General features: G+C 44.1%; 1 long non-coding RNA gene across 2 annotated transcripts in view; it reads right to left on the bottom strand.

The window, feature by feature from the left end:
• Window positions 1–25883, bottom strand: part of LOC118163507 — a 279405-nt gene that overhangs the window by 153628 nt on the left and 99894 nt on the right. For both annotated transcript variants that reach the window (XR_004749086.1, XR_004749087.1), the window contains exon 3: window positions 20367–20521. This is a non-coding gene — a long non-coding RNA (uncharacterized LOC118163507). The remainder of the gene's footprint in view (window positions 1–20366; window positions 20522–25883) is intronic.

Genomic DNA, 25883 nt, shown 5'->3' with positions numbered 1-25883 from the left:
TCTTCCACCTTCCTTGCTATCTGCCCAGCAGTTTTGTATCTGCACCTAAAAAAGGTGCAGCCTCAGCCCATCACAGTGACGTTCCTGCACGTCATGCTGCTCTCGGTAAGCTCTCCTGCCCACAATTGATTTAACCTGCAGCCAACACTGCTGCTCCACAGCCACCACCGCTCACGCTCCCTTCACCAGGAACTGGTGGCTCACGCCAAGAAGTGTTTTGTTCATGCCAATGTTAAAAATTACATTTCGGGAAATTGATTTGGGCCCCCCGAACAAGACTGGCATGGACATCCTGGAGGGAGTCCAGTGAAGAGCCACTCAAATGATTAAAGGTCTGGAGCATCTGCCATATGGGGGGCCAGGTGGGGCGAGAGGTTGAGATGACATGGGTGGTTCAGCCAGGCTCAGGGGGTCTTTATCGACACGTCTAAGCCTCCGACTGGCCAGGAGACAGCAAAGGAGGTGGACCAGACAACCTCCAGAGGTCCCTTCCCACCTTAACTATTCTGCAACAGGGACTTTTTAACCTGTGTAAATTGAAATAAGTCACTAATTATTAGCACTCTTGACTGCTAATGCACAGAAGGTAACGATGTACTCTATCTAAATAAACTGGGTAAAACTCCTCAGCTGACCTATGAAGATCTGGGGATCTTCTCCAGCTGGGGACGGAGACCTACCCTTAGCCTCTCCTAGGAGCAGAGCGAGCTGCCTCCTGCCAGAGGAAGGCCGTACCTTATGGCCCCCGACATCAGAAAACAGGGGCAGGACTTGTGATTCCAGTATAGGGCAGGCAAGGGGGACAAGGACATTGGGAGTTTGGTGAGGAACACGAAGGGTAGGACACAGCGGCCTGAAACTCAGCGGACACCCCATGTGTGCTCTGAATGCCTTCAGGCCACCCTGAAGTCTGAGCGACCCCCTGTGCCCAGTGCTCATCACCCCAGCAGCTAGAGGAAGCCCAGTTTAAGAACAGCGGTCTCTCATATTGACAAAGTGGGGGTGGCATCTTGAGATAAAATTCCTTCTGAGATTTTTCTTTTTTAAATCAAAATGGAGCCAAAAAAACACCTCATCTAAGAATCAGAACTGTCCTGTTTTCACACACACACCCCCTCCCAAACACAGCTGTGTTTGAAGGGCAGGCACAACCGGGTTACAGTATAATCCAATAAAGCAAGCAGGAATTCAAGGTGCACAAGCCTTGCCCTGAAGAAGGTAATTATTAGGTCAGACCAAGAAAAACTGATGAACCTAAGATAATACCCCCACACAGATCAACAGTCCTCAAATAAATTTTGGTCCTGGCTCCTCTGAAACCATTAGCATTCCCTAGCATTGTAATTTACAGCCTGATGATGCACTGAATCATACTTTAATTTACCGGGAAGGTATGAACAAACATTCTTGGGTGGAAATTAATACCTGATCTTTGGCTACCTCTTGTGGTGTAAAAATCCAAAGAGAGGAATTACATTTTACAAACACAAGAGAAAACCATTGCCCAATGGATGACGTCAAGTACTTCTAAGGAGAAAACCAGTTCCTGTTTTTTTATATATATACGTAAGCCTAGAGGATCTTGCTGTGAAAATCTGTGCTAGGGTATAAGCAGGGTGAATACTTACAAAAGGATGTGCCATCTATGACATCTGTTTTCAGGAATGGTTCAAAAGGACTGCAAAGAAGTAACGTGTTTTTATGCTGGGAATCTTTCATATCTGTAGAGTCTGATAAAAGTCTCAGGGTCTTTCAGAAATTTTGTGTGGACCCTAAATGAAAACCTTGCCTATGCCACTGAAGAAAAACAATATATGAATCATGTGTCATGTCTCTTTTTAAAGACTATGCAGGAAAACCAAAAGATGCAAAGCTAAAATGACCCAGGAGTCTTTTCCCTTCTCTTTCAGGACAACTGAAAAAAATCCTGGAGTCAAGAAATAGTTTGCCTTCATACACAAAAAATGGAGGGCAAATAAAAAGGGTTATAAATAAAAGCCTCACCTGTTCCATATCCTTAATGTCCTGTTCTCTAAAATATTTCATGGTGTTGTACAATTTTATGTTTAGAGAGAAAACTGGGAAGCATTGCTTTACGTAACCTAAGGAGCTAAAACCCGGAGAGCTGATGAGCCTCTGCTATGCAACAAAAGCTCCCCCACATAAAATCAGACTCAACAGCTACCAGCGACTTCAAGTATAGTAAAGGTGCAAGATATACAGTTATGGAGCAGAGCATCATAAATGCAGCTGGCATGCTGAGAGAACATCTGTATGCTTCTTGTACCACAGTTCATCAACTGGTTATTTCAGCAAGTGCCATACGAGAGGCAGAAATGGGAAGAGTGTGAACACAAAGCAGAATTTGCTCTGATGTAAAGAATCAGATGGTAGATCCGTGGTCTGAGTAAAATAGGAAAAGCAAAGACCCTCAAAACAAGGCTGAAGGTCTGTCTTGCCTCCAGCTGGAGTAAATCAGTGTGGATAGGATCATGGCTCCAGCCTACTTTATGTAAACCCAAAGCTTTCCTTCACCATTACTGCAGTTGTTTTAAAAGCAGCAGCACTCCCTAGTTAAGGTAGTGACCTGTCCAAAGAGAACTAGAATTTGTGTAACTGTAGTTTCTGGATGGATTTTTAATGACGCCTGATGACTTGGGTTCTAGAGTAGGAGTTCAGATCTCACTCAAATAATCTTCTCTACCACTGAACCAAAGAACCAGCAAGGTCACCACGTCACATTGCCCAGGTGAGAAAAATAAACAAGTTAGTTTATTTTCTGCACAGTCTACTTATTACTGGGGAGGCAATTCTTTTTGCTGAGAATTAAGCATTCCCTAGCAGTCAAGTCAATGTTCTTATCCATGGCGCCTAAGCCACAGCTTGCAGGAAAGCCATCCGAGCAAAACAAGAGATAATCAGTAAAGTCCAATTTTGCCTGTCAAAATATGCCTACTTGAGAAGGTTTTGAGCCCTAAATAAGCCCTTGTTGTAACCCTGCGCATCACAGACTGTTGTCCATTGGGTCAACTCCACTGTGAAGTAAATGGTGGGAGAAAGAGCTGTGCCACAGAAGTACCTGTTGATGTATGAAAGAAATTAAGCCAGAACGCAGGAAAGAAATGAAAACAAAGAAACAGCTCAGATGAAAACACCAGAGGGAAAACAGTAACACTGAGTAGCCCTCAAATTGGAAAAGGAAGGGGCATCAGAAGAGGTAACACTACCTACCAAGTTCATTCTGTGGCCATTGCCAACTTTTACTTATTTATTTTTTAAACAAAGACCACAAAAGATTTACTTTTGCCCTGTGTCCTACACATTGTGCCACCGGAGCCAACCTAAGAACATAAGCATTTCCACTACACTCCTCAGCATGCTGTGGGTGGTAGGAAACAACCTCTGTAGAAAAGGCTGGAAAGCATCCAGTGGTGTATGAGCAGAAGCAAACGACAGCATTAACTGCACCACGCCGGAGCCCCAGAGCAGCTGTGAAAGTCACTGTTAGCATTACTGCGAAAGGAAAAGGTAAAAGGAGGTAGTAATGCAAACACTGCAGCAAAGGAAAGCGAATACTCCAATGGATGATAAGGAACCGCAGGGAGATGACTCCTGGACAAGTGAGAGCAGGCAGCAAAGGAGATCTCCATGTGAGATCTTTCAGGAAAGGAAAGTAGAAAAGAGGAAAGCCTTGGGGTCCTTGTAACAAGGAGCAGTGCAGAAAAGTGGCAACGCATAGCCTTGTCAAAGTTGTGCTTTTTACCTCTGCATCCTTCAGAAAAAGTCACAGCTTCTCCTGCTGCGCTAATCTCTCAGTGGCCGGCACTCACATTCATATACGCACAGATACAGAAATAAGATTTCATCACCAACTCAAAAAGCCATTATAAAATTTGCTAAGGAAATTGCAAACCCAAAATGGAAGCCAGCTGAGACCACAGCCTGCAGGGTCATGTATCATTAGCGCCAAGTGAACCAAGGCCAAATGTCCAGCTCACTGTTCGGGAGGAAACAAAAGCACCACTATACATGTGGGCAAAGCATCATCTTTTTCTAATCAAACCTGCCTTAGGCCCAGGTTCAGGAAAGCATTCAAGCATGTGCTTTAGGCTCTCTTTATTCAGAAAATTGCTCAAAGCACATATTTACCTGTAAGCACTTGTTAACGGCTGGGAATAACAGTGAAAACCAGAACTAGAATCTTCAGACAGTGGCTGTTAAGAGGAAAAAAAAAAAAAAGCCCCAAAACCTGAACATGCTAAGATGTGATTGTCCGACGCATTGCCTTACCTTGCTGCGAGGAATACTGTGCAATAAGCAATGAATAATCCCAGGCTGCTCCCAGAGTAAGATGGCCACAGCCATCAGAAACAATATCCTGGCACCAAAACCATAAAATCAGTACGCTAGCATATCCTTGGGTTTATTTGGGGTTTATTTGCAGTATTGCCACAGACCCAGTAGAAAACTCTTTAGAGCGGTTCCAGGTTTGAGCCCGTCCTGAACCAGCCCACGAAAGATGCCAGATGACTTTCAAAAGAAGTCTTGCAAGAGTCTGAAGTAGAAGTTGTGACCCCATTTAGTGCTGTTCACTAACAGCAGCAAACATGACACACTTTTCACACCCCAGCTCCACGCTGATGCCTGCTTGCAGTACATTAATAATCCTGTCATAGCTGTCAAGGGGACACAAGGCTTGCTGCTCTGATGACGTTCTGTCCCTGTCTCCATGCAAATAATCTGTCTTTCAGCACCACCGGAATTGTTTTCCACCATTTCTGTTTGACTCAGTGACTTTTGATCTCTGGCCTGATATTCCATCCGTCCTTATCAAAACCCCACCAATCTGAATAATAACTTAGAAAGTTGCTGGCTAACAAATCTAAAAGGTTGTAAAGGCAAACTGTCACTAATTCCATCGTGTGATTAATACAAGTTGACTTACATCTTGAGGAGGCTACATTACCTCCCTGGGAAATACCCTTCTGCACCAGTTATTTTTAGGTGTTATTCCTGATTAATTATGCTCTCGCTCCATTAGAAAACTGATGGCCAACTTTGCATCTGTCTCTCTGCTTCGTATCCTACAAAGACAGTGCCTATAAAAAATTCATGGGGAATGAATGAGTAGATGGTCAGTCTGTCCACGCTGGTGCTGCAGCTCAGGTTTGCTATCCCGGGAGTATGTGCAGTGTATAAAAATGAAGGTCACAGAAGCATCAATTGATAAAAACCAAATCTTCCCAGGTAGAGGCGCGGCTTTCCACCCACAAAACCACATCCACAATTTAACACAGTACAATTATTAACAATCCCATGAAAAAATACCAGATGCATCCTTGGTTTTATGAATGCAAATAGCCCTACTGGAGCCAAAGGGAATACTCACACGTGTTTAAGTTAGACACATGCATAAGCAAAGGCAGGATCAGAGCCCCAGCTATAAATATTTATGTCTGCAGTACAACACAGCCTCAAAAATGCATTCACAAAACAGACTATAATGCAAGATCCTGACAATACAGGTTACTCCTTAGAATTTCAATGGGAGGCTCTCCTTTCTTGGGTCCCTTTGAAAACCCCAGCCTCTATTACTTGAAAGCCACCACTATCATTTCGGCAACCTTGGCCAATGGCACCCAAAAGAACCAAAAGAAAATAAAATATAATAAAAAATTGTTTGTTAGTATCTACGTCAAAATCTTTTCAAATAGTCCATTGTTATTTATCAAAATTACATATTTATTATCCCCACATTATTTATTGTTGCATCATATTATTTATTAAAGATCATTATAAAAAAGGGTACTAAAAGGATCTGAGACTTCGGAGTCTAATGTACATCTTCAGCTCAGATGAACACAAATCAGGCAAACTCCCACCCCTCTCTTCCTTAGAGACTTAAAATTAGATTTGGGTGACTAATGCAGATAAAAATATTCGCTTGCTTCAGCCATACAATCTGGTTTCCTGGCACAAATGTTTGCAGAAAACAAATGTTAAAGCAAATGCCATTATTTACTTGGGACGAATATTTCCATGCACCCAATCACGGAAGAGAAACAACAGCAGGTGACTTATGCGGCCAGTCAGAAGTAATTCCACTCAGATTCGAAACAGCCAATTCACAGGGGAAGAACATTTGGGGAAAAATTTATCAGATCCATTTGAACGCCAAGTACATAAAACAGAAACCAGAGAAGTGCTGAAGGAGAAGAAAAGACAGAGTTAGTCAAAAGAAGCACTGCACCATGAGCCGAAGCTGACAGAAGGCTTTTTGCCTTCAGTTTGAAGGATTTGGGCTCAGACTCCTCCAGCTCGGTTCAATTTTGAAGGCTTACATGACCCTGAGGACATCATCCTGCAGGCAAATCTCAGGCACCCAGACTGTTACAGAATCGCGGGATCGAGTCCCGCAGAGCATCAAGCACAAGTTGTAATTAAAATAATTTACATGCTGCTAGCAAGTGATCTAAAGCAAGCACATCAGGTTCCCAGCATGGATTTCAATTTGCTTCAAAATTACTCAAGCATAGGTGCTCCTATTTTTCACCTAGTTAGCCTAGGAAAAATGCAAGACCCAACTGACAGTTCTCTGATTGGGAAGGAGGTGGGGACGACATTCACTTGGTGGGTGTTTATCTAGGCTTGCTACCTGGATCCATCACGGCAGCAAACAGCCGTGCCGTGCATACGTTACCTGGAGCTCCTCAACGTCTGCAAAAGAAACAGACTGGGCTGCCTTCCCCACGTGGACAGTACGCCTGGTGCTCCCCGAGGAGAGCAGCTCGGTAGGATCCAAACTAACAGGAGACAATCCTGACACACGGCTCTTGTTCACAACCCTTGCTCTCCTCGAGCGACCCTGCATGGAGCTGTGCTCTGCTGCCTTCCCTCTCCGGCTTGATGTGGTTTTCTCAGGTTCATCATCAACCAGTTTGTACCGATTCTCCTGACTTAGGACACGCTGGCACATCCTTGCTGCGGTGGTCTCACAGGAGTCAGGAGGTCTCACAGTTGTCCCCTGCCCTCAAAAACATCTCTTCACCTCAGACTACATACTCCTCTCTCTTTCTGTGGACAAAGTTGCAATAGAACCATCCTTTGCCTATTGAAATTCTCAGATTAACTCCAGGGGATTCAGGTGCAAGCACCAACTCCTCAGCTGGACTATCTCTGTCACCACATGGGACAGTGTAGACGGAGGAACTTGTGTGAAAATGAAGGAGCATGTCAGAAATCCCATTCCTCTTTTACATGAGTAGAACACTCCAGAAAATCAGATGATGATCAAAAAGACCCTACAGAGCAGCACCAATAAGGCTTTAGCATTTTCTAACAGCCATGACACAAAATTGAAGTGTATTTCCTACTAGCATATCTGGCTCAAGTGTTCAGAAACCACCTTCAGGCATCTCAGCTGATGTATGGCTTCCTGTTTGAAGGAGGGTTGCTGAATCCCTACCTGCATTTTTGTTTTCCTTGTTTTGGAAATCAATATTGCAAGGCCACCACTACCTAAATTCACAGCATGTCTGACTGCAAACATGTTGGGAGCTATTCCACCCAGGAGCCCAGCCGCCAGAGCTAACTGTGCCCACGGCAGGTCAACAGATGGAGCATCTCCACCAGCATCCCTAGGACTCCAGTGCAAAGCCTGGAGCCAAGAGCCAAATTTTAGTATTGAAACCAAGCACTGACTGGCAGAGACCAAACTGCAACCTAAATGGGAAGAGCAGTGCTGTAGATCTCACAACTTTTCTTCCTGTATCTTTTTCTGGAGCCTCTGCTCTTGGACGTTTCTAAAAAGGCCATACAAATCCTGATGGATCTCACAGCTCATCCACTGTGACAACTCCTTTGTTTCTCACATCAGTAACAATAAATTGTATCTAAAATTTTTCAACAGAGTGGCTTGCATATTGAGTTTCATCTGTGCTGCGTTACTAACCTAGCTGAGAAGTCACTTAACTATTGCATTCCTGAGAAAGCAAAGGTTTACGCGTCAAGGACATTATATGAATATTGTTTAAGAAAATACTAACTCATAGGATGCCACGGAAACCAGCAGATCAGGAGTGAAAATTATGAGCCTGGATTCAAAGCAGACTTAGCTGGAATAGTGTGTGTTCTCGATCTCCTCGGATTGTGCAGTCAGGAGGGAGATATCTGGCTAGATGGGATTCTGCACATCTGTCAGCTAAATCAGAGATCCAAATGCAAAACCCAGCATGTAAGAACATTATGTGGATTTGTGACCCTCTCCTGAGGATTTGGGGTCCATAAACTAATGAATGGATTACAAAGAAACATAGTTATAGTATTTTCATCTGTGACAGATACTGCTGCAACTCCAGTGTGGCTCACAGTATTTAAAGGCAAACTGTACACACACAGACAGTGTGTGTACACAAACTCTCCACACAGACTCTAAGAAGCTACAGAAGGCAAGCACCACTTGGCATGAAGACATTGGAAAATACATGTTAAAATTAGTTTAGCCTCTGACTTGAAAACTCCAGATTTTGAAAGGCAGAACTAGCACCGTACAGGAGTTTCTTCCTTTCTTTGTGTTTGTTCTGCATATGGCTGTTTGGAAGAGACATTGGTCGTACACCTTGAGCCACAGAAGACTCAGAGGGGCACATGCAAAGAATCTGCCCAGATGTGCTAGAGCTTCTCTCAACCCAGGATCAGATAATTAATAAGTACACTACCTGACCTGCTGATGGACTTGTCCTGCCAATCCGTTCCACACCTCCCAGACTCAGCTTCAAATACCTTAGCATGAGAGCTGCTGAGCTTCAGATCTACTTGGAGGCTTTCAAGGAAACCCATGAGGCAGCAAGAGCTGATGAAATGGAACGTGTAGATGTGTTACAGAACAGCATTTCAAACTGCCCACCACCAAATCATCAAATTAAAGTTCTAAGGGAATTTAAAATACCAAACAGCACTAAAACGTCAAGGGAACGAGTGTGAAATGTTCAATTTCTGGTTGACAGTGGATAACAAAAAGCCAAATCTGGTACAAGGAGGGGAGCGAGACGTGAGCGTTCCAGTACATGGTCACACGCAATGGTGGCCTGCTTTCCTTAGGAGTGGCAGCCCCAAATCGCTCCAGCGTTTCGCAAACCATGTCCAGCTTTCCGTACTCTTTGCCCTTTGGAGAATGAGCTGCTAAGCACAATTTCATCTTGTTTTCTCCAACATCACAACTGATAGTTCAACTCTCCTTAAATGTACCAGAAAATCACGTTCTCTCCATTGATCACCTTTCTTTCCTTTGCAACACCTGTGCTTCTTACAGTGACAGAGCCATATTCCGTACACTTCAGGGCAGTTTTCTCACCCTGATTCTTCCCTTCAAGTCTAACGGCACGCATAGGCTCCTAATGAAGTATAAGGCATACTAGACAAACAACAGTTTGCTGGATATCTGCCAGGGATTTACTTGCTAGAGTGCTGAGCAGATCGCTGTACACTTGCTTCACACTGGAAAAGCTAGGAAAGCAACACCTGAGCTTATTTAGCCACACCATGTCCAACTCTAGAGTTGCCCCACTGGCAATTCTGGACTATTCAGTCCGAGGGCTCCTTGCACCTGCGCTCTCAGGGGGTGGCACCGACAGAAGTCCTATTTGGTTCCTTCATCTCCTGTTTGGAAAGGCAGATGTTTTAATCTGAAACTAGGATGGGCATTATTTGCACCGTGACAAGACATTATCTGTTTTTCTCTTCTGAGCTCACCTGTTTATATTTAATAAAAATGCTCTTTCATAACTCATGATGGGCTGGAGAATTCCCAAATCGTTCTAAATACTTTAAAGTTCTTTTGGGACATAGCCAGATACTTAATATTGTATTACATTTTATAGTTGTCACTTAATCAAGCTATTTAATATTATAGTACATTTTAAAACTGTCACTTAATCACATTTTCTTGACCCTTTTATGTGAATTAAAGATCACTGTAGATAAAAAATGGCATGCTTTAGTTTAAATAGATTCAGTATGTCCAGTTTGACAGTTACTTCTGAGACATTAAAAGAATTTTCTGTGATTAATGTGACCCCCACTCGTTACACAGTATAATGTTCCATTTCTTCAACCATTAGAGGAAACAGCATCAGACAGAAGGAGCCAAAACTTATCCAACTGTACGTAAAGCTGTGAAAGCCTGAAGATAATGTACAGCTATGCGTGGTGTACTATGCGACTGAGTTAAAGCAACTAGGTATTTTTTGTTTCCTTACAACTCAAGGCAGAAGAAAAATGTTGAGCAGTAACACGGTCAGCCTACATCCCACAACAAAAGAAAGCATCTTACCGCAGCTTGCCCAGAAAGGAACGAGTGCACTTAATGTCATGACAGGTGAGCAGGACTATCCGTGCTTAGTATAAATGACTGATAGCCATGCATTCTAATTTTGGAAGGAATCTTACATGGGCATTTACTCACAAGAGCAAAAAAGTGCATAAGATATGTCTGTCTTCAGAACTGTTAATAACGGCAATCATCGTCATTTTATGCAGTTGATACAGAACTGCGTCATTGAAAGATTTTATGCTTTTAAGTCATACACAGTAAATTACCTTCTCTTATAGGCAGGTTTAAAACTACTGTCTCTTTCTGTAACCTTGGCTCTCAAATCCTACTTAATTCACCTAAATACAGTCATTCTTCCTTTGTATCTTAATCTCAGATCAGATGTACTGTGTTTGTTAACAGCTGTGACTGCAAGTGCTGCTCATTCTTGGAGCATTGTGTGTGCTTTTCCTGATAGTTTAATTAGAATAATACTCTACTTAATCCACAAACTAGGACACGGCACAATAACATTGATCTTTCATTAGACAGCAAATTTGTTTGATAACAGAACAGGATTTAGTGTAACCAAATCAGCAACAGTAATTCATTTTGGGTCAGCAATTAAAAATAGTGTGTATACAGTACCTCTGCAAACGATGCCGAGTGGACTAAAACAATCAGGAAAACAGCCTGCACAGAAATCAGGATGCTGGTGGAGAAAAGAACAGTTTAAGATTATTTACAAGAGCTGCCAATGAGATGCATATGGACATAAAAACGCCTCTTTAAAAATGTGGTCGGCCTGGGAAAAGAGGTCAATTAATGCAGGGTCTGCTCAACCCAACTGCTGCCTCCCATTCATTTACTCCAGAAGGATATTCTGTTAACCTCAGTTTTGCACACTTCTTCTGGGAGAAGTGAGACAGCTCTTGCTCTGGACTGCCAGCAGCCTGGGAAGAGGAAACCTGCCGCTTTATGCAAGGGCAGGCATCATCTCAAGCAGCTGCATCTGCCCCTTCCTACCAGTGGCACTGCCACTGGCACCGTATCTGATAGCAGCAAACCCTCAGCATGCTGGGACCCAGCTTACTGATGCCCTGCTCCTACAGCAGTGAATATAGCATCTAAAAAGTTACACTCACGAAGACAAAACTAGATATAAACTTTCCCTTCCGTCCAAAAGAAATCACATCTAGAGTACTTAACGGGCTCAGTAAATACGAGGTGCAGAACCTCCAGATGAACACACCTTGGTCCTGTAGCCCAAATGTGGTGGGCATCACCAAGTCACCAGTGCTTCACAGTGCTTGAATATAAGCCTAGCAGTACCGATGCCAATTACTTTTGTTACTACCAGTAGGTAAACGTATATTCTCCATTTGCCATCACTCGTTCTTTCCCTTCCTGTTTATCATCAGCGTTCTTGGATCTTTTCTTCAATTAGATTGTAAGCTCCCTGGGACATAAACCAGGTCATTATTGTGTCTTCATAAAGGGATCAGCACAAGGGGCCAAAACTGTGTCAATGCTGCTCGGAGCCTTTGGGCACAATATTACTAAATTGCCCTTCAACTGCAACCCAAAATTATAGGCATGCTGCGTACAGTATTTTGTAAGCCATTGTTTTGCAACGTGGAAATATGCAAGTGAACATGATACTTGAACAACATAATTCATTTTCCATTCATGAGCCACAATGGGTATCTCATGGCACTGTTTGCTCTTCAGTTTCAAATGTGAACTTGCATACAAAGTCAAGCAAATGAGCTTTCCTTCACGTTATTTTATTAAGCTCTTGGACTACACTCTAAGCCCTAGAAGAAAGAATTACAATTGCTGTTGTCCCACAAAGCAGTGAAATTCCCAAAGAACTAAAGAACTCGGCCCGAGATTGTGTTCTCAAACGGCTGCAAGCTCCCTGCACGACCTCTCGGTATGTCCTCTGCTGCTTTGCTTATCACTCCTCACACCAGCACTGCATTTGTGACCAAAAGTGAAAATGAAGTGTTGCAGCCACAACCAGTAACACTCCCCCCCCTTAACTTTTGGGGAATACCCTTAATGACCTTATTGGTTTGAAAAGTTTTAACACAGCTTTGTTTTAATTTCTCTGTAGCTTTTCACTCAAATATCCCATGGATGACATTGTTATAATTCTTCTACCAGCTCTACCCTTGCCACCTCCTCTCCTGTTCTTTTGTTCTTAGGCTAATCTTTCCTTCCATATTAAGGAAGTCCCTCGTAGTTTCTCTTCAAATCTTCCAATAGATTCCTTTGTGACTTTTTTTTTTCGTCCTAAACCTGATAAAGTGGTGAGTTGTTTTTTTTTTTAATCGTGAAAATTATTAATACTTCCCATGCTTCTGGCGTTGTAGCGCCAGCTTTAGAATGCTCTATTATTACTTCTCATCTTAAACTGCTTTCTCCTGACCCAGTAATATTGGCAAATTACTGACCTATAGCCAAGCTTTTATAGGGAAGGTCTTGCATCAAGTGGTAGCCTTTCAAGTGCTTAACCACCTGGTGATAATCCCTTTGACAAACGGCCGCCCAGTTTGCAGTTATGCCTAGCTTGCTGTGCGTAGTGCTCTGAGAGTGTCCCTTAGAGTGGTCAAGGACTTTTTATAAAACCATACCTTGAGTATTGTGTCGGCTCTTACCCATCTTGCTACCGGCACAGCACCGGACGCTGCAGATCACAGCAACCCCTCCTGACCATATGCCAGGTTATAAAACACAGGGCGCTTCGTTCGATCTGAAGACATCAACTTGTCATCCTGCAACATCATTCATCTGCGTTAAGCAACATGCATCATCATCTCGTGATCAATGCAGAGCCCACTGCTCCTGAACATTACTGCAGCTAATCATTAAGATGAATTTAATTGTTAAGAGGACTGACACTCCTTTCACCCGCTTTATGCAAAGAATTAATTTCTATACCTGCAGTTTGGCATTTCGCTGTGAATCAGTCATTTCCTTCTCTTCCTGCTCTAACGTTGCCTTCAGTGCAATGCAGTGGCTTAAAATGGTATTTTAAGCAATACTATCTGTTCTCTAGTAGCAACTTTTCAGAATATTTTTAGGTCATCTCCTTCAATCAAAAGCATGACTAGAATTACTGCAAATTACAAATCAAGACCATGAGGCACGAAGCAAAACGTTCCACAACAGGTTCTTTCCTGGTCACCCTATTCAAATTAGATCAGCTGAGTGGAAATTGTACAGGCAAACAACTTTTCACCTCCCAACCACAATTCATTGCTTTTAAAAATTGCCTCGTCACAACCAGAGATTTTGTCACGGCTTTCATCAGAAAAAACAAATCCAGAAACAAACACAGATGACAAGAACCGTGACAGATGTTTTTGTTTGATGCAACGGTCCTCCCTGTGAGGACAAAGAACCACAGGCAAGAGTGGTGAGTATTTTTGACAAATCTCCTTTTGCTGAAATGGCAATATTGAGGGAGGAGGTGGCTGACAAAACTTGTTCTCTTAATTAGAAAATCTTTAGCTAGTCCACAGACAATGATATCCTTTTGATTTTCTCTCAACTAGCCTGCAATTGTCAATAAGAATCATTTTTGCCAAAAAGATAGAATAATCAAGCTTTTTAACGTTCAGCTGCATCTATCTCCTCTTGGGCTATCTGCAACATTCACTGCGCTTAATCTAAAAGCTGAGACAAACATTGCACTTGAATGACAGACGTATGGCAAATGCCCTGATCCAATTATCCTGTTCTCTCATATGGCCACAAGCACAAGACCCTTTGCCTACCCTCAGCATTCCCTAACACAACTTAACTCAAGCCAAACAAGTCTTCCTGCTCGCAAATTAACTCCTACCCTCATTTCACGAGAGGCTAAATTAAAAGGGAGTCTGTGGGCTTCCCTAGGCTTATGCCAAGAGGCTCCAGCAGAACTGGGAGCAGCACGCAGATCTCTGCTGGCTGCAGCAAAACCAGCCTGAATCAGGTGAAAGCTCCTGAGGGATGACCAAACTGCTGGACCGGGCTGCTGGCCACTCGAGTGCTTTAGCCCACGATCGCTGCAATACATTACAGGTGCCAGTTCCGTTTGTGATCTCCACGTTACTCTCAGACCGCTCTCTTGAAGCTGGTGGGGACTTCACGGTTGAAATACATTTCACAACACACACATGTGCAATTTTGATGTTGCAAAGCTAAGCTTTGAACTTGAAGTGCATATGCCAATGGACTCTAACCAAAACCAACATTTGCTCATGGCAGATAGCTCTCCACCGCCAAACTGGGGATTTGCCTCTAACCTTGTGCACAGGCAATGTTGATGAGGGTGGGGAGCAAGCTGAATATTAAAACCACTGCCTCAAGAAGAATATCGTGTACAGATTTAATCATAATAAAAAACGATCTGCAAGTAATTGTAGTCATTACTACATCTGCTCAGAGCTGTGGGTAATCATTATGTATGAGTGAATTAAATCAAATTCAGTATCATGGGCCTGATCCTGGAATTTCTTGAGTAAACTCACCTCATATTAATAATCTCCCTGAGTGCAGTGCAGCTGTTTGCTTCTATGGGTTTGTTTCTCATATTAGAGTCTTTTGACCCTTACACACTTTACATTTAAATGCTAATTAAAACATAAACAAAACAAACAAATAAACAAACAAAAAAAGCAGAAGGTAGAGGGAAACACGGGTTCAAAAGGTGGGAAATTAATTTGTTCCAGGCTGCTCTTCTGTCTGCAAAAGCGCTGAAGTGGGCAGAGAGAAATGTGTCTTGTTGTGGGGCTTGAGTAATGAAAAAGCAAAGCCTTCCATGACAAAAGTTGAGCTCAAATTCCTTCCTTTTCCCACTAAATCCCAGGCATTAGCATCAGGCTCGAGACACAGGTGTAATTTATAGCACAGAGGGGGAAAGTCAAACCCTGACTCATGTAGATAAGAGAAACCTGTTTACAAAAGCTGCTGAAGGGCAGAGTTGGAGCCAAACAAACTCAAAGTCGATCAATAGCCAGATGCCAGATGAATTATTAGTAAAAGAAATAAATTACTGGGGAAATTTCTTCTCTCATCTGTGCCAAATGCCGGACTCTACACTTTAGCCTATCATCATGAAAATCTGTCCAAGAACCAAAGTTTCTACTCCAACAGCCTTGTGCTGACCTTTAGGCACATTTGAAACGAGGAGGAAGACATGAGGTCCTAGACATATCCTTTGTGCAAGGGGCAGGTTTTACCCTTCTTCCAGACAAAGGCCCAAGGAAAGCATCACATTCATCCAAAGATGCAGGACAGAAACAGAACCAGGTCTGAATTATTCCTTGCGTACTTTCCTTGAGGTCACAAGAGAATATTTTACAACCTGAATTTAGGTGATTTTTTTTTCCTGTTCTTTTCCATGGTGGATATTCCACCGAAAAGGAGTCTAGAGGGCAGCTGGAGTAAGAAGAAACCCTAACTGCCTACCTCCGTGCAGCTGGGCTTGTGGCAGAGCCCCAGAGGCGTGAGGACACACTCAGGTGGTGGGATTGCTGCCGATGTCCCTCTGTGCAGATTTATTTCCTCCTGTCTCCTTTTGGGAGGATGTACCATGTACCACAGGACACAGGTGGCTTGGACGTCACTTTTCTAAGTAGTTCTGTGCTTGTGCCTCCTGTCCAGAGACAGCAGTATGTCCACATGGGATGCTCCTAAAAGCTTACAGAGTAATTTGAGCAATTAAAAGAAAAATAAAGGCGCTGCCGTAGATGTGAGCGCACGCACCACACATCTGAAGATAATGCACACATACATGCGTATATAAATCTCCCTAGCACCCCCATCTACGTGCATCTACTCTCAACACTAACATAGGTAATTGAGTGCAGTGGCACAAATGATCATTTTTTTCTGAAACAGAGATGAGCTGGCAAGCATAATCAAAAGATGAATATCATTTTTTCAAAAAGAACGAGAGCAACAACAACAAAATTCCGGCGAGAATTACGACAACAATGTAAGAAAGCAATCACTATAGAAATCCTGATAAATGAGGAGCTTACATTTTTAAATGCCTTAAAAACAGTACAAATAAATCTAAATTTGAACAGAATTCAAGGCACAATTGAATTAGAAGAGAAAAAAATCAACCAAATTGCTAAACTTCTACTACAGAACTTGTAAGTGGTTTATCTAGACAGAGCTATAAAATGAATAAAACAGCAGCAAAAAGGATTGAACTTCTGCTGTCAGTAAGAAATCCAAATCATGGATAAGAGTATTATGAATGCTGCGTAAAGAGCTCTGCAAAATATCCTCCAGTGAACAGGAACTAATGACAGATGAATGTGCACATGTAATTGAACATGCAGAAAAGAAAACCAACATCCCAAGAAGGGAAACAGAAAAGCTAGCAGGAGTACTGGCTCATGAGAACATCCGCACGAGTGAGACGCATACAAGGCGAGAAGGCAAATTACTGAAAACGTGGGCTGCTGTGTAAAATGAAATACATGTTTGGGCCTACACGTATTCTTCATTAGATTATCAAGGGAGCATGTGTCACACACACAGTCCTGAGGAATGCTGGCAGGAACACTCAACCACATAAAGCCAGCCTGGTTTTGGGTTTCATTACCAATGTTGGGCCCCATGTTGTTCCCATCCTAACTGATGGCAAACATCCCTTTGACTCCACAGAAAACAGGATCAGGCCCTTGCAATCTAGCTGGCTTGGGGAAGGGTTAAAAAAAACGTAAAGAAACGCCCGAGGTGCACCTCAGCCCAGAGTCAAGCCGCCCTAGAGAACTGATCCCTTCTGCATCCCGCACCGTAGGAAATAGGATTTTCCTAGCTGTGTTTTGCGTTAAGTTGTTGGGCTCAGCTAAATCAAAACTCAAGCAAAGCAAACCCACACGAACTAAAATCAAATGAAATTTCACACTCCCCCTGCAAACCGAAGCAGCTCTGCACAGAGGTACTGCCGGCAGACTAAGCCAGCGCACCTTCTGAGAGTAAGCAGAAAGTGGAGCGCCTTTGTAACAGGCGAATTAGAAGCGCATCAAGGTACTGGATGAAAACATTTCTTGAACGTAAGCCAAGTACACAGTAGGAATAGGTTAGGAGGCTAAATCATTTCTAACCACAGCTTAAAGACGACTTCATTGGTAAAATATCTTTTTTTAACTCTTCTTTTGCAAGCACACATCACAACTTTTGTTTCCGTTTGTTTTATTCCCTATTTCAAAAGCAGCATTTGCTGTAACAGCTCATTTTTTTCATGCAAAATACTGAATCTAATTGCGGAAATATGTCATTCCCTCCTCCCCGCCACATGGCATGAGTTAATGATGATGAATGAAAGTAATAAAACCCAAATCTTTTTCAAACTAAAGCTCCTGTTAAATTACTGGAAATTATATGCATGCGTCTACAATGAGGACACTGCAGAAGGTCAGAGATCTCGCTTCCTGCGTTTGGCCAAACTATTCAACAGGCAGCTCGGCTGGACCTGCACAGACACGTTTCTGCTGAGATCTGGGGGAGCCACCTAAGAAAAGCAGCTTAGTTTAAGGCTGGTGATTTCATTACCGGGTTTCTCTCCTTCCCCACGGAACACTAAATATTGTTCACCGGGTCCTAGGACCTGAGTCACGTTTCCTTGCAAGTCATTTTTGGATGATTGAGACTGGTGGTTGGAACGGCAATATATCACCTACCGTGATGTACGTTCTTAGTGACAGTCTCAATTTCCCCAATACAAAACTTTAGTCTGGGGCAGCGACGTGAAGCAGACGGAATCGGCAATTCAGAGCCTCGCTCAGAACCACACTTCATTTCTCCAGACAATCCACTGAGAAGACGGGCAAACCATTCAGAGACTAAGGTCCTGTTCAACCCAAGCACAAGTGGCCAAATGTGTGCCTTTCCTTTCTGAAAACTCTGTTTCCAATTCCACATATTGCAGACGACATCAGCTCGTTGCTCTTCTCCCCATTCATTCATTTCCTCGCTTTTGCTCAAGTGGCCAATGGTGCTGCTGCCCCGTCATCGCCTTTGGGCATTCGGACACTATGTTCCCCCTTCTTTCCCCTGGCTCATCCACAGCTCTCGTCAGGGTCTTTTTGTCTCCCTCTCTTTCATCATCAATTCATTGAGGTTTCATTGTTTTTGTCTTCCCACTATGCTGATCTCCCACTCCCTCTTACGGCCCGTTTCACAGATGGACTGCAGAAGAGAGGGAAGGAGAACATAAAGAGAGGAATTCCTAATAACTTCCCTTTGTTTCTTTCTTTCCCACAGATGAGTTTGAAAGCTTTCAATATTGTAATGATGTAAATCAAGGTGTTACTTTGCACAAGTCAGTGCACACTTGGCAAAAAAAGTATTTGTAGTACCATTCTTAACAGCACGAAGCAAAATTTACCATCCTTGCAAGTTTGTATTCCTCTCCCCTTCTATGAAAACCAGTTAAATGCACAGAATTGGAAACATCAGTTTCCAGAAACAAAAGAGCTAAATTCTGCCACTCATGTTCACAGCGAGGGGTAACTTGCTCTCTAAGTAGTATTCATTTCATCTCCTTGGAGCCATCAAATCGCGCAATTCAGCTCGCCATTCCACTCGTTGCTTCACCACACAGCACAGCTCAGACTGGAGAAGCGCAACACGGCTCCACGCGCAAAATAAAGCAGGCAGGATTCCACTGCCAGACGTCAGCAAGAGCATGGCTGCAGATAATCACTGGGAATGCTCTGCTAGAGCAAAAGAAAGTGAACAAACGTTCGAGGAAGGAGCAGAACATTTTTTTTAATATGCATTTCAACACCAGCGAGGGATGGCAAAAGAGTTAATTTATGATTATTATTTTATTTCACATTTTCTACGGGACTCAAGAAACCTTTTCAGCAACAAGCTAAGAACCTTCCATCTGCTTCGGACATTTCCAGTCCACACTGAGCTTTCAGATATTACCTTTGGGACGATTCTGCAGAGCTCCCGTGTCGCTACCACACTACTGAAAATTGCTAACTAATTTCACATAGTGAGGAAGCCACCTAATCTTGACCCTGAGCACACACAAAAGCAGGAGAATATCTCACAGAGACGGTATTTTGCTGATTATTTTTGAATGCAAGGGACACTCAGAGGTTTCGATGATCTCCGTCATTCCTGAGAAAGAAAATTTCTAATGCGTGAAATAAAACTCACCACGTAACACCTCTGCAAACACAATCCTGATTTTAATTGCTTAAGACTAGGTTTTTTGCTTCAGCAGTTTTGCACGAAGCTTACAAATATCATGCAGAATACATTGTGGTTTTCTGGCATCCCACGTCCACAAACAGAGCCATGTGTTGGAGTGGGATTAAACCCATTTGCAAGCCTGAAAGTCTGTTTCAATATCCAAGCTCTGGTGCTTTGCAGGTTGAGAGACATCGCCTCTGCCCACAACTAGGGGCACCTCTCCCAAACACAGGCCTTCTAGGAGACAAACGAGACCAAGTTAAAGGAGTGGGTTTCATAACCAAGGCTGGGCCATGCGAGCTTTAACATATTAGCTGCATATTTATAAGAACATGTCCTCATTTACTAAGCTTCTGGGAACATTTCCACAATTAAAAAACAAAACAAAACAAATTGAAAATAATCGTCAACATACTGACAACAATTGGCAGCTTTCAAAACAACTCACAATGCCATCTCCAGGCCTTCAAAATCTCCCCCACAGTGACACTACATTACCATCCTGCCCACATGCTCATGCTGGCCTTTGGAAAGCCCCTCTATTCCCACACCCCCCTCTATTGGCATGAAGTCCTAAGCAAGAGTCGATACGCAAACCCCACACCACATTTAAGAGCCCCACTGAGGCAGGGATGAAGTGCATTCCACTTCTGCACTAAGTATCCTTCTTCAGCCCCATGGCAGAGTGGTCGTTAGCAGAGTAGTGGCCAGAGCAGATGCAAAAATTCACATGAAGATAATCTAGAAATATGGAGTAACCATATTTGTGACCAATGCTGTCATAAAAGAATGGTTCTGAAGAGACAGCACAGGCATTCCTGACGCAGTGGTCACTCACCATCAAAAAACCCACAGGACCAAGTCAGGAAAAGGGCAGCATACAAGCCTTTGCGAGCATACACATCTTGATGCAACTTTCTCCCATTTCCACAGATACTGGAGACAGCTGCTGAGAATGAGGAACCTTAAATCCAGAAACCAGCTTCAGGACCTCTGAAAAATGAAGACAAGAAGCTAAAATGAGAACCACAATTCTGTCCCAAGTTTTGCCGGAGCATCTGCAGCAAACAAGGATCTTCCGGCTGCACTGATTCCAATCTGCCAGCTTGCCCCTCCTGCTTATGCAATGTCCTCAGCTGTAGTCCCTGCTTTGTCTCCATGCTAGCTGGGCCCAGGCACCAACTAGAGAAGGTCTGTCTTCCTCTATTTGGCATCTGCTGCTCTGATCTTCCTGGAGGAGAGAGTAAAGGGAGAGGGGCTACAGAGAGCACACAACAATCGCACAGCGGACCTAGACACCGAGACGGATGCAGTGACTCTTGGAGCAAGAACCAGACACTTCGGAAAAGGGGAGACAGCATCTCCCCTACCCTAGAGAGTACTCAGATGCAGGTCCCTCACCCATTCCTGATTGCAGGCCTGGCACTTCTCTCCTCTACATTCTCATTTGACGGTTCTCTCTGCATTTTTATTTTTACTTTAGCACCTACTAATCGGCTAACCACACTCGCATCTCACATTCCAGTTGTCTTAATGTTGGAGAGAGAAACCAATCGGAACCTTTTCACAGGAAAAACGCTACGATCTTCTCTCCTATCTAGCACTCCTCAGTACCCCTAGGCTTCCTCCATAAAAATGTGTTTTCCCCTCACTCTCCACAGTGTCATCCAACCCCTCCTTGGTCTCTTCAGGTCCACCAACTGTTTCCATGGCTTCTCCTGCTCCTCCAGCAGCTACTGCCACCTTCCATGCAATACATGGCACAGAACACTTCTCATCCTGTGTTTGGGCAAAGATCATTTGCTGGAGAAAGGTTGCTTTGGGGTGAGATGCCTTTTCTTTACCCTAAACTCCTTGCTTCAGTTCTTTGTAGGATCAGAGTTGCAACGTGTGCAGTCTCAAGCATCTCCTGTTCTGAGTCTGAAGAGGACTCATCTGACCAGCCATCTCACCAGCACGGGGAAGCTGATGTTTCCTTCAAGATGACAGAGTAGCAGCAAGCCAGACCAATCTATTTCACCTTCCCCAAAGACAAGTGTAGTTCAGACTGCACCGCAGCTCTTGTATCCCAGGCTGCTCAGCAGAGGAGAGTTAAAACCAGAGCACCTACACCTGGAAGCAGCCTGCACAGACAGAAAAAAAGGCTATTCCTAAAATCCCCAGGAGGCAGATTTGCACAACATTCACACTTTGTACAAGGCTTTTGCATAGCTGCAATCTCACGATGTCCAGTGCGGCTCAGAAAAAGTGGAGGGAGAAATGTGTGGGGCAGAAGGCTCACTTCTGGCTTCAGCACAGCCAACGTCACCGAACTCCGGAGGCATGAATCACAGCTCGGCTCCAGGGGTGCTGAGTTGCGGAGTCTCCGTGACCGGCACCCGCAGAGACACAATTTGAGATGAATAGACGTCTCTGAGAGGGACTGCAGTGAGCGATGTAACGCTTCTGCAGCTGGCACAGTCATAATCATTAAACAGTTATGACCAGCCTGAGTGAGAGAGTGAAGAATGTGTGCCCAGGGTGATAAAATTCACCCATGAAGTCGAGAAAAATACACATATCCTGATTTTAGGCACATGGGTTATCAAAGATAAGTGAGCCCTTGCCACCATACGATCTGTTATCAGAAACCTAAGGCAGCTGGTTGGTTTCTGAACTTTGACTCATAGATTCCCCTATGGTCTCAGTTTGCTGGAGAGAGACAGGGAAAAAAAGCCATGAGCTCTTTTAGCACAGCAAGTACAGTCCAGTCAAATGGTTTCTCCTCCTCTCCATCCCTGACCCCATTTAAAAGCCATCTTAAATATTCCTAGGGCCCCACCGGTCCATAAAGAAAAAAAGCTAAAGAAAATATAATCTTTCAAGGGCTGACATTACCCAGTTCCCAACGCAGCTACATGCTAGTTGCAGTGAAATGCAACAACCTGATGGGAATTTGAGAGCTGTCTTCTAACTGCCATCATAATCTCTAAAACCTCTCCACCAGCAATCCCAGAATATAGGTCTAAAGAAAAATCATTTTAATGGAGGTCCCAGTGCTATGTTTTCATATTGCGCCAAATCAAGCTATTGATTAGCTTTACATTAATTCTAAAAGCACTGAGAGTTTGTCATGATATCTCTCCCTTTGATATCAGCGTCCATCAGCAATTGCATCAGTTTTGTGCTGAGCTGCCGAGCGCAGTTAAATGATGATGCACTTCCTCTCCCCGACTTCTGATTCCAGCTTGGTTCAGCAATCTCGACCAGCCACTTCCTGCCTCCCCTATCGCACCGTCTGGCACTTACTTCAGACGAGTCGATATGTTTAAATTACATCTGTACCAGGCGTAATTAATCATAAAGCTTTCTGCTTTGCCATACTATTTGAACTCCTGCTTGGTGTTTGCGCCGCCTCCTCGTTGGGTTGGAGCTCCTTGGGTTCGGGAAGCGGAGCTGGTTACTCGTGTAGCCGCTGCTCTCGGATGGTTCGGAACTCAGTCGTTGAACTCTGGTAGGCCAAGAACAGGGGGGAGAGAAAACCCCAGGAAAACATACATCTCTATAATCAACAACACGCAGCGGCGGTTTGCACAGAGCCAGCCTTGGGGTAGTTCTTCTGACACCAGGCAGAGCCTGTTGCCCTGTACGTAAGGGAAAAACCCTCTGGGCGTTGAGTTTGGGACCCACCTCGGAGTTGTGGCTCTACCTCTATGGCCGCTGCTCTCTGGGGCAGGCTGTAATTCACAGCCCTCGCAGTCCAGCGGGGAATTGCTGCCCCAGCCAGGCTCGGAGTTGAGCTGTCCAAGCAGCCACAGCAGACGTGGCGGGGGGGAAGAGCAGAGAGCAAGGAGGAGCAGTTTGCGTCCCCCGTCAGCCTCCCAGCCCTGTCCACTTCTAGAAAGGAGACAAGCAGACAGCAATTTCCTTCTTCCCAAGCTCAGGATTTCAGGACGCGACGACAACGCAGCGCCCCGACACCCGAACACGCACACGCTCCATCCTGGTGCCTTCTGTGTAGCCCACCAGGTCCACCCCAATCTGCTGGGATCACCCCGCAGCTCGGCGTTATGGGGCAGCGAGCAGTGCCTTTCCCACCCACCTCAGTCTCTCTCATGGGGAGAAGACTTTTTTTCATGTCTATAAGCCACCGCGCATCCTGTGGAGAGGGTAGGAGCAATAGCTGCCAGAGCGGCTCTTTTCGGTGTTTTAGGAACAAAGAGGTGTAAGTCAGCAGAAACGAGGCTTTCATATACCCCACCGCACAGCGCCTTCAAAAGGTTTCAAATAAAACTAAAATAAAAGCAACAGCAAAACCTCTTTTTCTTAAAGCATCCCAAGCAATTTTAGAGAGATTAATTATCCTAACTTGTTTTTGCCTTTCCATACATTTCAGCTCTCCCACAGAAACTAATCCACTGGATTTCAAATTATGGCACAATTAGCATGAAATTAATTAGCATCTGACCTATCCCCTAGTTTTCCTCCAGCCGAGACAGCCAACTTTTAATACAAGCCTAAAGCAAGAACTGTAAGACTAACGCAGCAAATGGGACATAGGACTTTTAAATTAAAGAGAGAGAGTTGCTAAAAAAATGTAATTTACAGCCATAAGCATTTCCCTGACAACAACCCCAAAACTCCAGCCCTCGAACAAAGTGCGAAGAAATATTTCGCCTCCCCCCAGCATACACACAGAGTTTATCCTCCCATCTTTTAAAATACTCATGGCCTTTCAGCAGCGGTCTGTAGTTATCAATTAGCAGTGCCGTTTAGTCCCATCCTGCAAAGCTCCTTTTGCACGTAACCTCTCCTGACGCCTGTAAGGATTTTTAAGCCCACCATATATATGTAATCAGTCCCCAGCTGTATCTCAGCCTTCACAGTTTCCTGCATCATTTACAGATCTCTGCAGTCTCTCTCTTTGCCACTGTACATATTTCCCACATTCCTTCAGGCTCCTGCCCGCTATCTAGCGCTCAGATTTGTTTCTCTCCTTCCTCTTCAGAAGATCTCAGCCATTGTTAACCAAACACTTCTGTTATTCTTTTTCATAGTTGCTTCCATCACTGCCATCCCTGTCTCCCACACGGAGCCTGTGATTCACATATGTCCCATGATATTTAATGCTTTTGCTTATCCTGGCCAGAGTGGCACGTGGTAGCCCAGCAGGATCACCTCCTCCCATGGAAAGCGAGCTTTAAATCGGAAAACAAGGCCTGCGCTCACAGAATTAGTCAAAGTGAGCCTTTCCTCTTGACTTGCCACAATCACAGGTTGGTGCTGCCTCTAGGAAGTTTAACAGGCTCTCCCCTGTCTTGAGAGGGGAAGAATCCCTCGTGCAAACCCCGCTACTACCTGTGTGTTGGGGAGCAGTGCCACAGGCGCAGTTGCAATGGGAGGATTTTACAGCCTTGCAGGCAAACCATCCAGATGGCAGCCCCATCACAGCTGCCAAACAAGCCACTTGGATAAAGTCTGCAGTAGGAATAACACTAAAATATACGGGCAGGCGCTGCAGGGAAAACAAGATTTGAAAAATGGAAGGGTTTAGAAGGGGCATCACCATACACTGAACCTCTTCGCAAAGCCTGTGTATGCCCACGTAGATTCAATGCATAGAGCAGAGTACACCTGATCAGGAGACAGCCTACATTCGAGATCTAGATCTTGGTCAGCAGAACTGTCAGTCTTTGAGAACACAAGCTCAGACACCATGGAGAGGGAAAAAAAAAGAGGAAAAAAGCATTCCATACAAGCAATATATTTTCAAGATTAGGTTTTCATTTCACAAGTCTTCAGTTCACCTGGACGTTTACTGTTATGGTCTGACAACTCTAGTTTTATCAACTGCACTGACTGTTCTTTCATTCTGTGGTTGCTAGTATTGTTTTTTCATATTTTTGGGGTTGTTCTTCCCCACACAGAAAAAGAGAGAGCCTTGCTTGTTTATGAGGTGGCAGCGACCAGAGCCCCAGTCCGCAGCCCCTCACACCATTCTGAACTTCAGTTACCAGCCCTAAACCTCCCTGCTTGCTACTCTCTCCGTTTTGGTAAAACAGAACCAAAACAATCTGTTCGTTCCCTTCCAAACTCAGACTGAAGAGGACTCCATGGAAAATGGGAGAAGGAAAACAACATCAACAATCACAGGCTAATTCAACAGTGGAAGAAACCTGCCTGTTATCCATGTTCATTTTGGTCAGAAGAAGTAGGTGTGGAAGCACCGTCCATCGGCTGTGCCCTGCACCTGCTGTGGTCGCCCCGTACGTGTGTAGATGTCACTTGCTATTCCAGACCAGGTACAAGAAGAGGGGAAATAGCGGGACCTGTTACAAACCAACACTGCCCCAAACAGGGATTGCAAATACACGTG

The sequence above is a fragment of the Oxyura jamaicensis genome, chromosome 3, assembly GCF_011077185.1.
Source record: "Oxyura jamaicensis isolate SHBP4307 breed ruddy duck chromosome 3, BPBGC_Ojam_1.0, whole genome shotgun sequence".
In the NCBI taxonomy this organism is placed as follows: Eukaryota; Metazoa; Chordata; class Aves; order Anseriformes; family Anatidae; genus Oxyura; species Oxyura jamaicensis.
The sequence above is the reverse complement of the archived record's forward strand: the minus strand, read 5'-3'. Positions and strand labels throughout refer to the sequence as shown.